Genomic DNA, 14,511 nt, shown 5'->3' on the forward strand with positions numbered 1-14,511 from the left:
CGATGGTGAAAGTTCAGAAATACCCCAACCACTCATGAACCTCCATGCTCCAACCATGAAGGGCGGTTGTCATGCCAACGGCGTTGAAGTGTTGTCAGAAGGGGTCAATAAACTTCCAGGGAATGCGGGCAAAGTGGCAAAGGCATTCACTTGACTGTTGGTTCACTCTAAAGAAACTCATGTTACAAGTTGCGGTACTGAAAGTTATTACTGTGATTATCAAAGAAAGCAAACAGAATGCCATACCACCAGCATATCAAGGGCATCAAGTGTTGTTGACACTGGCCAAATCCCACTGAAACCAGGGACGGTGTAAAGTAGTCCTCTTTAGGGAATACATTTGGTCGTGCCCACGTTTGGTGGTATTTGAGCCGGCGTAATTTAAGGCCCTGTGCTGTTTTATATCATGATTTCTTGTTATTTTACATATGTAAAGCTCAAGAGGGGACAATATGACCTCTACCGTACTCGCTATAATCAGCGGAGACATGGGAGCAATTTCTCTGCCTTGATTATAAACTTTTTTTGTAAAACGTCATGAGCAACTTTCAAAGCTTACGGACAGTTTTTAAAGGTTTACAGTAAATCACCACACACTTTCGGGGATTTGCCGAACAGTTTGGCTTTGTATGATTTTTAAAAACCGTGTTACCGGTACACGGGACCCATCTCAACGGATGATTTCGATCTCTGTCACAGAGAGGTTTACATGATACAAGTGCACATAGTCAGCACATAGTCCTGGATGGTTAATGTTATTGGAAAATACAAGTGCCAGAGAAGTAACTCGCGATTTTTTCCTTGCTGATTTCCTGACATTGACAATGACTAATTAGAATAAGATTCTTTTGACGTCTACAAAATATTCACTTGTCCTAAACTGTTCCTGTTTGGAAAAAAATGACCTTCACGTGTTTATTTTCAGTCCTGGTGAGGTAAAAACATTTTTAACATTTATCTGTGTCGTACAGAAAACCTTTAAGAAAGGTGTCCCGTACAAAAGAATTTTATTCTCAACATTGTGAGCAGGTCACGTCTTTTTTACCTATAATAAACATCCGATAAATGATCTTATGAAAAAATAAGTTGGGTGAATGGCAGGCCTGTTAGAATGAAAAGGTTAATATACAATGTTGGACGTCAACACTAGCCATCCAGCAATCCGTTCACTGTCTTTTAGTTTTGTGGTTAAAACCTCGAAACCAAGTGTAAAGAAAACTGAACTTCTCTTACACATGTCTGATAGTTGCTTAGTAACAATGACTAAATCAGTGTACGTGAATATATTAAAGCGAAAGTGCATTGAACCCACATGCCGTATTTTCAATGTGTTCAACGTCAAAAGAAAATTGGCAATCTTCAACGCTGGAAACTACAAGTACTAGTAACTGAAAACTCGTCAGTAATTCTGTACTTCAAGCCTTGACATAAGGCATGTCAAGTTAGAATTTTGATGGTGACCGGGACGTCTCGCATAATTTTACAGGAGAAATACCGTCACTTTAGTCAATGGCGTAAGACAAATGAAAACGTAACTCTGGTAACCCGACGCCTCGATGAATATCAAGAGACCCAAAAGGCCTATTTTATTCGAAATCATGGCCTTAACTTTTAAGGTTGCAGCTTCATATTATTTCAGAAATGTATTAACGGTTGCAGCAACGGTCAGGTTATGTGGTCGGACTCGTATCAGGATCATTACGTCACGCATTGACATGACGCATGGGTTAAACTGCGACAATAATAAATGGGGTTTGAGCCTGTGAATCGTAAAAGAATTATTTCTCATAAAACATAACAGCAAAGTAAACAGAGAAATAAAGTTTTAACAAATTTTTACTCGATATAATGATAAAAGTAGTATAATCATACTGCTTTCTGTAACATTTGTTGTTGTGAAATACCGGTAGTTACAAACACCAAAAAAATGTTCCGATCGAACGTAAAAGTGGATGTCTTTCAGTGTTGAGAGCATGATATCGGTTTTTCGTTTTGCTTTCATTTGCCATGTTATATCACATCAGCGTGAAGAAAAAAGTCAACTACAAAAACAGCAGCTGACGTTACAGTGTGAAGGTGATACGGAAACGACAGAAGTTTCGTCGTATGACTTGACCTGCTATTGCCACACTTTTCTTCAGTTATACTTCTAAGGGGGAAGGGGTTCAAGTAACGAGTGATACAAAGCCAAACACTTTAGACTAGATTGAAAAGACGTTATGTTGTCCAAAAGTGCAAAATGTTGATAGATGCCGGGAGATTAGAAAAATATAAATGCTGCCCGAACGCGTGTACCGCGGTAATCAGTTTCAGATCACACTGGTACCGGTCAGACGGTGATAAATCATACCTGTGAGTAAACCTTAGAAAATGAAATGAAAATATTTTTTTCCGATAACTATGCCTCAATGTACCGTAATTCAACCTCACAGCACTAAACTTTGTTTTCTCTGCTGAAAGCGGAAGTAATGTAACTAAGAATGATTTCAATTGTGTCACGCAATTAACACGATTGGAACTAATTTGGGATAATTGGATTTTAATATTTTTCAAATTTCTCAAAAGTGTTAGGTGCCGTTTAACTGAATGTTGCAATATTGCAAATTACTCGTAAAAACAAGTATGTAATGTAAAAAGAAAGACAGATTAGATTACATTTGTAGCTTAAATCGGCATTAGTTCACCGTCCAATTATCCCAAATTAGTTCCAATCATGTTCCTGAGGGTTGTTTCACGGCATACAGGACCGCCTGTGACAAAGAAAAGGCCACTTCGCTATGTCATAGGAGCAGCCCGGCGCGACTGTGATGACTACTGTCACACATGTCCGACCTACCTAATTCAGTACCTCATTTCTGTGTGATCACAAAACACACTTTGTTATTCGCCTAATTGATGTTGTCTGAGAAAACGGCACTTGCGCTTTGCAGATACCGATTTCATATGATTTGTATTGCAATAGGGCGAAAATCGTTTGTATCAATGAAAGACAGTAAAGATTCATAAAAATCGTCGAGTGCGTTAAAGCTTACGGTATCGGGAAATAAACTGGCACCCAGTAACGGTAGTGTGATGTGAATTTCCGCGGAAGATTCGTTCAATAGCTGTGGCCTTATATACCCCCAAAAATTAGTGGAAATTATACGGCTATTAGAGAGTTGGCTCATACCGAGGGCACGTCCAGCTGTTTTTTTCTAACATAAGAGTAAACCTTCTTTCGAGCATGTTACTGTAAATGCGGCCAGGGAGAAATTAGTGCATTGACCTTTTAACTTGCTGCGGTAATTTCTGCATATTGTTATCTGCCGACTTGCTTTCATTCCAATAGGTTTTCAATAAACGATATAATGAGAAACAAGTTTAGACTATGTTGAAGACGTGTATATGTTGTTCAATATTGAAAAATGTCCATGGGCGATGGGAGATTCAATGGTTCTCTAAATGTGAACTTCCGCGGTAATCAGTTTTAGGTCAGAGTCACACCCGTATGGGCCATGGGCCGTTTGTGAAATAACCGGTATATCAAGTACGTCTTATACCGAGATAGATCAATACTTTAAAATTCATGAGAGTCAATCTTGTTTACGCCTACATAAAATATGTCAATCCAAGGGGGAAGCAGTTGAAGCAACGAGTGATACAAAGCCAAACACTTTGAATTAGATTGAAAAGACTTTATTTGTCCAAACGTGCAAAATTTTGATACACGCCAGGAGATTAGAAATGTACCGTAAATGCTGCCTCGAACGCGTGTACCGCGGTAATTAGTTTCAGATCACACTGGTACCGGTCAGACTGTGATAAATCATACCTGTAAGTAAACCTTAGAAATGAAATGAAAATACGACTCCAATAATTCAATCTCCCAGCACTAAACTTTGTTTTCTCTGCTGAAAGCGTAAGTAATGATGTAACTGAGGGTGATTTCAATTGTGTCACGCAATCCCATGTTACTATGATCAAATGGAGTGTTCTTTCACGGCATACAGGACTGCCTATGACATGGTAGAAAAGGCCACTTCGCTATGTCATAGGAGCAATCCGGCGCGACTGTGATGACGACTGTCACACATGTCTGACCGACCTAATACAGTACCTCATTTCTGTGTGATCACAAAACACACTTTGTTATATTCGCTTATGTTGTCTTAGAAATGGCACTTGCGCTATGTAGATGTCGATTTCATAATTATGATTTGTATTGCAATAGGGCGAAAATCGTTTGTATAAATGGAAGACAGTAAAGATTCAAAAAATAGGTGGTTAAAGCTTACGGCATCCGGAAATAAACTGGCACCCAGCTACGGTAGTGTGAAGTGAATTTCCGCGGAAGATGTTCAATAGCTGCCATATTTACGCCGGGCCTTATATACCAAAAACAAATTTTAGTGGAAATTATACGGCTATAATAGAGAGATGGCTCATACCGATACCGAGGAACATCCAGCTGTATTTCTTAACGTAATAGTAAACCTTCTCTCGAGCGTGTTACTGTAAGTGTGGCGAGAGAGAAAGTGCACTGAACTTTTAACTTGCTGCGGTAATTTCAGCATGGTATCTGCCGACTTGCTTTTATTTATTCCATTAGGTTTTCAATAAACGACATAATGAGAGACAAGTTTAGACTATGTTGAAGACGTAGTATGTTGTTCAATAGTGAAAAATGTCCATGGGCGATGGGAGATTCAATGGTTCTTTAAAAGTGAACTTCCGCGGTAATCAGTTTTAGGTCAGAGTCACACCCGTTATGGGCCTTGGTTGTTTGTGAAATATAGCCAGTAAGTCCTATACCGAGATGGATCATACTTTTTAAAGTCATGATAGTCAATCTTGTTCATGCCTACGTAAAAATATGTCAACCGAAGGGGGGAGCAGTTCAAGTAACGAGTGATACAAAGCCAAACACTTTAGATTAGATTGAAAAGACGTTATGTTGTCCAAAAGTGCAAAATGTTGATAGATGCCGGGAGATTAGAAAAATGTAAATGCTGCCCCGAACGCGTGTACCGCGGTAATCAGTTTCAGATCACACTGGTACCGGTCAGACCATGATAAATCATACCTGTGAGTAAACCTTAGAAAATGAAAATATGCCTCAATGTACCGTAATTCAATCTCCCGGCACTAAACTTTGTTTTCTCTGCTGAAAGCGGAAGTAATGTAACTAAGGATGATTTCAATTGTGTCACGCAATCCCATGTTACTATGATTGCTATATTGACTTGAGGGTTGTTTCACGGCATACAGGACTGCCTATGATATGGTAGAAAAGGCCACTTCGCTATGTCATAGGAGCAGTCCGGCGCGACTGTGATGACCACTGTCACACATGTCCGACCGACCTAATACCGGTACAGTACCTCATTTCTGTGTGATCACAAAACACCGTGACACTTTGGTATGTTAGCCTAATTAATGTTGTCTGAGAAAATGACACGTGGGCTATGCAGTCATCAATTTCATATGATTTTTATTGAAAAGGGGATAAAATCGTTAGTATCCATGAAAGACAGTAGAGATTCATAAAAAATCGTCGAGTGGGTTAAAGCTTATCGGGAGATAAACTGGCACCCACCTATACGGTAGTGCTTACTGATGTGAATTTCCGCGGAAGATTTGTTCAATAGCTGCCATATTTACGTTGGGGCCTTATATACCCCCCTAAAATTAGTGGAAATTATACGGCTATTAAAGAGTTGGCTTATACCGAGGGCACGTCCAGCGTCATTCTAACGTAAGAGTAAATCTTCTCTCGAGCGTGTTAAATGCGGCGAGAAAGTGCATTGACCTTTTAACTTGTTGTGGCAGTTTCTGCATATTGTTATCCGCTGACTTGCTTTTATTCCAATAGGTTTTCAATAAATGACATAATGAGAAACAAGTTTAGACTATGTTGAAGACGTATTATGTTGTTCAATAGTGAAAAATGTCCATAGGCGATGGGAGATTCAATGGTTCTCTAAACGTGAACTTCCGCGGTAATCAGTTTTAGGTCAGGGTCACATCCGTATGGGCCATGGGCCGTTTGTGAAATATATCCAGTAAGTCTTATACGGAGATGGATCAATACTTTTAAATTCATGAGAGTCAATCTTGTTTACGCCTACATAAAAATATGTTAACCCAAACCACACTTATTCAAATTGCTCCGATCTTAAGATGTTTCTCACCGTGCACTTGAAATGAAAGTGCGCGGGGTTGCGCGGGAATGTAATGAAAAGAGGTTTTTACTTATGTCACGCATAGGCCTACCGGTAAACATGTCTTTTTTCGTTCAGTGTTGAGGTTTTTTTCGAAGATTTTTTGTTTTCTGTACGACTTATGTGCAAGATGGGTATGTTTGCTGTTTGCCTTCTTGTGCTAAATATTGGTAAGACCCCTTTTTACCCGGTTGTGCAATTGTGTACCACTCTCTCACGTTGTTTACCCGTGTTGTTACTGACTGAACCTCAAAGTTACCGTATACGAAGTGTCTGTGACCGGCTACCAAAAACTATTTCACCAAAAACTCTGCCATGCTACATACAAAGGGGGGAATTAAGTTTAGTCACTATAGTTGTCGATATCGACTGCCGACCTGCAGTGACGAGCACGGTGACCTGGGAGAACAACATGTGATTTCCAACGCGTTTCGTGTTGTCCCTGGGGAAAGCAAGCATTAATTTATTAATTTATTTACGCAAGCTTGTTTATCTGCAGCAATCCGTAGCCTAGTAACAATCATCAGAAAGACTGTCACATCGCGGGGTCAATCAAGCAAGTTTCATCGCTGTTTTTAGCTATTTACCCTTCAGGACATTCGTCGACCTCAGGGAGGTTGTCTTCTGTTCCCTAAATCACGGCCCATTTCTGACACAATTTAAATGTTTGTCTACATCTACCGATTCAGATAAAATCCGATGTTGAAAACATTTCCCGTTCACGCTATGGCTAAAATAAACCTTAAAATTCGTTTCGTTCCCGATGCTATTTCACAATGTTTATCGGTAAAGATAAAATCCGATGTTCAAAACTATTCGTTATTACAACCGAAAAACTAATTGGGTCCGTATCTGACACCATTGATATTGTTTGCAGTTAATCTGAAGTTCAAATTTGATATCGTTCCGACGTTTATTTTAAGGCTAGAAAACTTAAAATCGGGTCCGTTTATAATACTATTTTACATAGTTTGTCGATACAGATAAAATTGGGAAGTTCAAATTTCTATACTGTTCCTATGTTTTTACGACAGAAATAAAAAATATCAATCGGACGCGTTGTAGGTCATCAATAAAGTCCTACATTGTACTTTCAGATCATCTCGTAACTGTTCTGTGTGGAGTGACTGACCGTGAACAATAATTTAAGTAGGTCACTAGAGTTTAAAGATTACGTAATGCGGATGTCGGAGAAAACGTACTAACATCCAGCGATTATTAGGAAATTACCCCTTCGGCCCCCAGCTATGGATGTTGAAAACTTTTCCCGTTCTTACGTTTTAATGGCTCAAAACAAGTTACAATTCGGTTCATTCCTGACACTATTTATGATTGTCGGTACAGATAAACTCCCAGGTTTCCGATTTAAAAACTGTTCCTGTTCAGACGTTTCATGGACGATCGTGTTAAAATGAAAATTGGATCCGTTACTGACAGAAATGTACAATGACCCTACAGTAGTAAAATCCGATGTTCAAAACTGTTCACGTTCCGGCGTTATTAGGCCTAAAACCGATAACTAAGGGACAGTGGTTAAATTAGGTCCGTATCTGAGACCATTCACATTGTTTGTAGGTAATCTGAAGTTCAAATTTGATATCGTTCCGACACTTCTTTTACGGCCGAAAAACTTAAAATCGGGTCCGTTCATAAAACTATTTTACATAGTTTGTTGATAGAGATACAATTTGAAGTTCAAATTTCTTACTGTGCCTATGTTTTTACAGCCAGGAAACATAAAATCGGGCGCGTTTGTAGGTTGATAAAATTCTACTTGCAAAACATCTCGGCACTGTTCTATGTGGAGTGACTGACCCTGAAATGAGTACGTCAATAGAGAGTTGAAAGGTCATGCAATGCGGACGTCGGAGGAAACGTAACATCCGTCAATTGATTCTATAGCCCTCAGCTATCATGGATTATGGGCATGCGGCAAAACACTGAATTTACGTTGGGTGCGTTACCAGTTTAGCCCAGGCAAACAAAGACGGCACACGGGGAATGTTAACAATCTTATCGACGATATTTCCGATGTGCGTTGGTTGTCTACACATGGTTAGAAACCTTGGTCAATCTACGTAACTAGCCCTGCGTACGATCCTTGTGTTCCGCTACAGCTAATCGCCCCGCTCACCACAACCCTGCAAAGACCCACACGTAGGGTCGGTGACTTCAAATCCATTTTGGGACTTGACGTAAAAGCCAAATTACTGCCGAAATTCAGCGTTCTTGGGCCCAAGTCGTATCCCTGCCTACCTCAGCTACTCGATCGCTTCCAAAAATGCCAGTCTTTTATTCACTTCTCGTAAATAACCGTCGATGTCGGCAACTCTCTCGCTAGCCCTGCGTACGATTCTGTGTGGTAGGAAAACACAGCATCGTACGCAGGGCTATCTACGTAACGTGACGATGCGGTTGGAAAACAGGGCCCATGAAAATAATAGGTTGTTTCCTGTGTTGCGTTTTCTTGAACTTGCCTCGTTTCCTCCATCATTATGATGAGAGGCTTTTTATAAGGAAAGGGGGTCTAAAGAGTGAATTTCTCGGCAATTTATATCACGCAATATACCGTTTCAGAAACAAATAACCTCACACACACAGCCTATACTGTCTACATGCTACAGTCGGCGTCATCAGTTGCCGATGGAACGAAAATCTGTTACCCGCCGTCCAATAGAACTAAACGAGGTTGATTTTCTTGAAAAGTCTGAAGTTTATTTGAAAGAAATGAACAGTGTTACTATTGTTAGAAATACAATAAAACATGACAATGAACATTGCATGGCATGCACTATAGACAAAACAAAATAATTAGTCTATGTTACGTACATAGGCCTGTATGAAAAGTTCATGTTTTTTTAGCCCTGCGTACGATGCTGTGTGTTCCGCTACAGCTAATCGCCCCGCTCACCGGGTGAGCGGGGCGATTAGCTGTAGCGGAACACACAGCATCGTACGCAGGGCTAGTATTTTTTAAGTTCTACATCGGCCAATCAAGACACTTTGCAATACAACAAAGGCACTGGCGTTTCAAACCTGCACTATTCAACACACGGCCATATCCGTCATTTGATCGGGGAGGTGCAAGGTGGTTCTGAGAAATTCTCGTCTACGATGATGAACCGTAGGTGGCGCTCACACTTACTGTTCACAAGCAACGCACTGTGCTGAAGTACACGCAATGTCGTGTTTGCTCGAAGTACACGTTCATTGTTCGCGTGAAGATTATAACCCACCCGCGGTACATAATGTCCGATAACGATGTTTACCTGAATTAATTACGATAAAATACCGTCGAAATACTGCGTGAAGTGGTCAACTTACATCTGTCCGGTAGGGTATATGTAACGCCGACAGATAAATTTACTTTTCATCCTCGGGATATATTTAAAGATAACGTAATCACTCATCGAACAGCTAAAGAAAGTAATGTCTGGTTGGGCGGCCCAAAGATGAAATACTGGGACCAGCAATTAAATTTCGCCGTATGGTGCAGCACTACTGGTTGTGGTATATCATTCGCCCATCTCTTTGGTTCCGAAGGGGGGGAATTTCCGCCGCAAATACGATCATTCTGTCGTTTCATGTATACTTTACAATACGTCGGATCCTTCATGAAATGGGCGTTGCACTTCCAGACGATACCCCCACCTTCAAAGCGGGCGACAATCCGTACAATCTCGTCCAATATGAACTTCTATGTACAGAATTTGGAAATATAAGCCCAACGAAGTCCGACTTTCGATATCGAAAAGGTCAAAATAAAGGTCTTGGTTATGGATATGAATATTACACTAATCGTGGGCCCGTTAGACAGCCAAAAGCGATATACAACGGTCGGGACTTTTTCCTCTCCGCCGACGGAGGCGTTTTCTATACACATACCATTTTTGGAAAGAAAAAACATAAATTGTCTGACAAAGATAGACCACACTATTATTTCTTCCGAAATGATGGATCGGAGGGACAATACAATAGTTTCATTCCTCTGACAGGAGACTCGGGATTGACAAAGGCCGGTCTCGCTCGCCTCAACGAAAGTCTTGAAGCCTACGTATATTGCATACTTGGCGCACAAGCAATATTCGCAGTACCATTGTGGGCGATACTGGCAGTATAGAGCAAGTAAGAAAAGAATTCGGCGTTCTCCTCGAAGATGAAATTCGTAATACCGACAAAGTAATCAGTTATAGGCGATATCAAGACACAATAATGAATACTGGTGTCAAACTTGATATGGCAGTCTCACCAAATTTACTTCTCTTACCGTCTGAGATGGTCATCCTTTCAGGCCCGGCGATCTCAGGTTATAATAATGAATTGCAATACGCAACAGAATCTATGGTGTTCGGAGTGAATGGTGATATAAACACGGAAGTTCGAGAAAGTGCTGTACATGAGATGGAAGGAGGAGGGGAGGGGGGGGATCCCGTGAAGTGGCAAGACGAGCCCGGAGAGTCACCTCACAATGACACGACTCTGGGGGGCCTCCCCTCCCCAGAACGGGCAGCATCTGCAGACCCTATTCACGAATATGGTAAAATTGGTTTGTTATCTTTAGCAATATTCATTACTATTGTAGGTACTGGAATAAAGTCACTAAATATATAGATCCAGAGAAATGTCAATATACGTAACCCCACCATTCAACATGATTATAACTGGACCGAACTATTCTGGCAAAACAGAATTTATGTTGGACCTCCTCACCGGTCCGTACTTAAGGAAATTCGAATATGTGATATTCATTTGCCCAACATTCATGAATAATAAAGCGTATAATAGAAGATTCATTTTCACCGATGATAATGTGTTTATATTTCCAGTCGGACTCGATGCAGTGGATGATACATTAACCTACGTACATAAAGAATGGGCTGGAACGAATACTTTAATAATCCTCGATGACTGCGCCTCGTCCAAAGATATGAAGAAGCGCAGTAACGTTTTAGTCCAACTTGGGTTCAGCGCAAGACATGACGGATTATCTGTCTGGGTTCTGACTCAACAATATACTAGTATTAGTAAACCATTTAGGGAAAACATACAGATGTTAGTACTATTTTACACACCGAACAAGATAGACAACAAAACTATTATAAAAGAATATGGAATGGAGGTGTCAGAACGGGAAGCCGTGGGCCTAATCAAGCAATTGAAAAGTAGGTCATTCAGTAAACTAGTATTTCGTTTACGGATCCGTACGACATAAAATTTTTCGTATAATATAGCAATTATGGAAGCTGAAGGTTTCACCCCGAAGGCACTCTTAGAGAATTATATTACAACCCGAAAACTGGTTTTGGAGGTGTACAAAAATTGTATGACGCAGCACGGGCCAGCGGACTCCACGTCACTAAGAAAGAGGTGCAGGATGGTTAAAAACTCAGCTAACCTATAATCTACATAAACCGGTCCCTCGTACTCATGGAGGCCGGCGCGTTTTTGTAACATCGATAGACGCCCAGTGGGAAGCGGATCTCGTGGAATTCCCTCCCCCGTTCGCAAAAGAGAATCGTAACATTCGATACATGCTAACAGTAATCGATGTACTCAGTAAATATGCATGGGCCAGGCCGATACAGTCAAAAACGGCTGATGATACGTTACAGGCGCTACAAGACGTGATTAAGAAATCCGGGAGAAGGCCCGACAAACTTCAGACAGATGAGGGGCGGGAATTTACTAATCGAAAAATGCAGGGGTGGCTCCAGGAGGCGGGAATTCACTGGTTTCACACCTACAGTGACAAAAAAGCTAGCGTCGTTGAACGTTTTAATCGGACCCTCAAGACGATGATGTGGAAAACTTTACATACAGACAGACACGTGAATGGCTTTCTATTCTACCACAACTTCTCGAGAATTACAATAACACCGTTCAACGGAAGTATCAAAATGAAACCCAGGGACGTAACAGAGGAGAACGATTGGCAGGCATTTTATACACTATTCGGTCCTGAGTTGGCAGCCGGGGGAGCCAACCCTGAATTCAAGCCGGGAGAACGGGTTCGAATTACAAAATACAAGACCACTTTTAAGAAAGGATATTTACCAAATGGACAGAGGAGATTTTCGTAGTTTCAAAAGTTGTGTATGCGGCTGGCTTGGGAACGCCACCAGTTTACAAAATAAAAGATCTGAATGGAGAGGAAATACTCGGCACTTTCTACTCCGATGAACTTCAGAGCGCACCTTCAGAACGCGACGAGCTGTACAGAGTAGAACGAATTTTGAAGACGAAAAAAATTAGAGGAAAGAAATATTATCTGATAAAATGGAAAGGTTATCCGGAAAGTTTCAATAGTTGGGAGCCGGAGGAAAATGTTATTAGTACTTCGTAAGTTCCTGTCCATGGTACTTGTCAAGTACTAACGTAAGTACTACGTAAGTACTAACGTAAGTATTTACGAAAGTTATTCAATAAGTACCATGGAAAAAGTCTTAATTTCTTGAAAGCCGAAAGTGTCAGTTTACCACCCCACTTCCACCCCCCACCTGGCCAAGTATTTATCATGTACTGTCGTAAGTAATGTTCACTTACTGCATCTTTTTCGGCAGTATGTGGATGAGGTGGTATCTCAGTTCCTGAACATATTAAGTTTGCAAGATCTTCAAAACGACTTCTCATGTTACCACAGTCCGTTCTTTCGAGTCCCCCTTGTTTCAGCTTTATCGATAAGTTCTGGTTGAAGTATAATGTACACAACTGACATGAGCCATAGACAAGTAACTTCAAAGTCCCTTTCAGAACCGTAGGGTTTCATAATGTCAAGTGCTCGTAGGTCAAACGAAGCATTATAAGCACACACAGATTCACACATTAAGAAGTTTGTGTAGGTTCTTGAGTGAGACTCGAGGTTGTTCTAGTTGTTCTTGACCAGGTGGGAAGTACGCTTTTTCAAGTTCCTCCTCCTTGAAACCGTCTATTAAAAATCCTTGGCTGCCGCCGCTCCATGCAATTCCAAAGTCAAAAGCTTGTGGATATTCTACTGGTCCGACTGTCTCGGTATCAATTGTTGGATTAAGTATATTCTTGAGAACGAGGGGGGTAAGAGCGTTCCGAATTACCAAACATGGAAGCCTATAGTCGTGGCAAATTTCTAAGAAAGTCTGTTTGAACTTGTTGTGAATCTCTTCTAGTTCTTCTAAGGCGGTTATTTCGTACGACCTGGCTCGAGTCAACACATTCCGCCTGCAATAATCCCAAGGCATATCTTTGAATATGATAATGAAACTGGGTAAATGGTCAAATGCTCTAGAAACAATCTTTTTTTCTTCCGCTGCCACGCCCCGGATTCGAGAAAAAGTCAGATGTTGAATTATGGAAGAGTCACAAATAATGTAGTGTTCTGAAGGGGAGCCCCCCCTCCCTCACCCAAGCCTGATATTGTAAATTAAGAGTATGTTCTATAAACTGTTTCTGAAAATCGGCAATCGAAACAACGACACGCCCATTATAAAAGTCGGCAATGTTGCTGGAAAAACTAGTGTCAAATTCTGGTACGTGAGTCATCGTAGCAACTCCCTCTTCTTTCAAATTTATTGCATCGTAACTCTTACCACTTCCAGTTGGTCCATTTATGAATATGTATGACATTTTGGGGATACTATATCATAGAAAAAATTTTTTTAAATTATTTTTATTAAGATATATACGATAATACAATGACAATCCTTTCTATTTCAGATGCAATAAAAAATACTTGAAACCGGAGAAAACATCAAAATTGATGATGGAGGCAAATTAGTATTTGGTGAATATGTAGATCCTTTCATATACGTAGACAGTGAGCTAGAAGTAGTTTTCAACATCGGACCTAAATATGGTTCTAAAGATCCAGCTACATGCGATGGGGTGTGTGTCCGTTGGCAACCGAGTCTTCAAAAGTTTACTGATTTAATAATATTCCGTACCCTAGGTGAAAGTTTCGATGCATCTACTGCTAAAAGTTATGCTGCAAGCCTGGCCGCTCACTCCAAGAATACTATCGGAACCGTCACCGAAGGGAATCCTATCGGACGACTGCAGATTTTACAATCCATCTAAAGTTTATCAGAAGCGAGGGAGCGGGGGCAGCCAGTTGCGTATTTTAAATTTCAGTTTAAAAGAGGGAGAAATCACGATTTCGATACATGTATTGATATGGTTCAAGAAATTGACTGCGGTTTTAAAGCAGTGAGCCCATTGCCAGTCCGAGAAAATCCTGCTATTGTACCTCGTAATATCAGGAAAGGTAGTAAGATAGAATTCTTAGCATTTAAACCGCGATTAAATAAACGGATTAAATAAACGTGCTCTTTCTTTCACT

The sequence above is a fragment of the Ptychodera flava genome, chromosome 10 (genome assembly GCF_041260155.1).
Source record: "Ptychodera flava strain L36383 chromosome 10, AS_Pfla_20210202, whole genome shotgun sequence".
NCBI lineage: Eukaryota > Metazoa > Hemichordata > Enteropneusta > Ptychoderidae > Ptychodera > Ptychodera flava.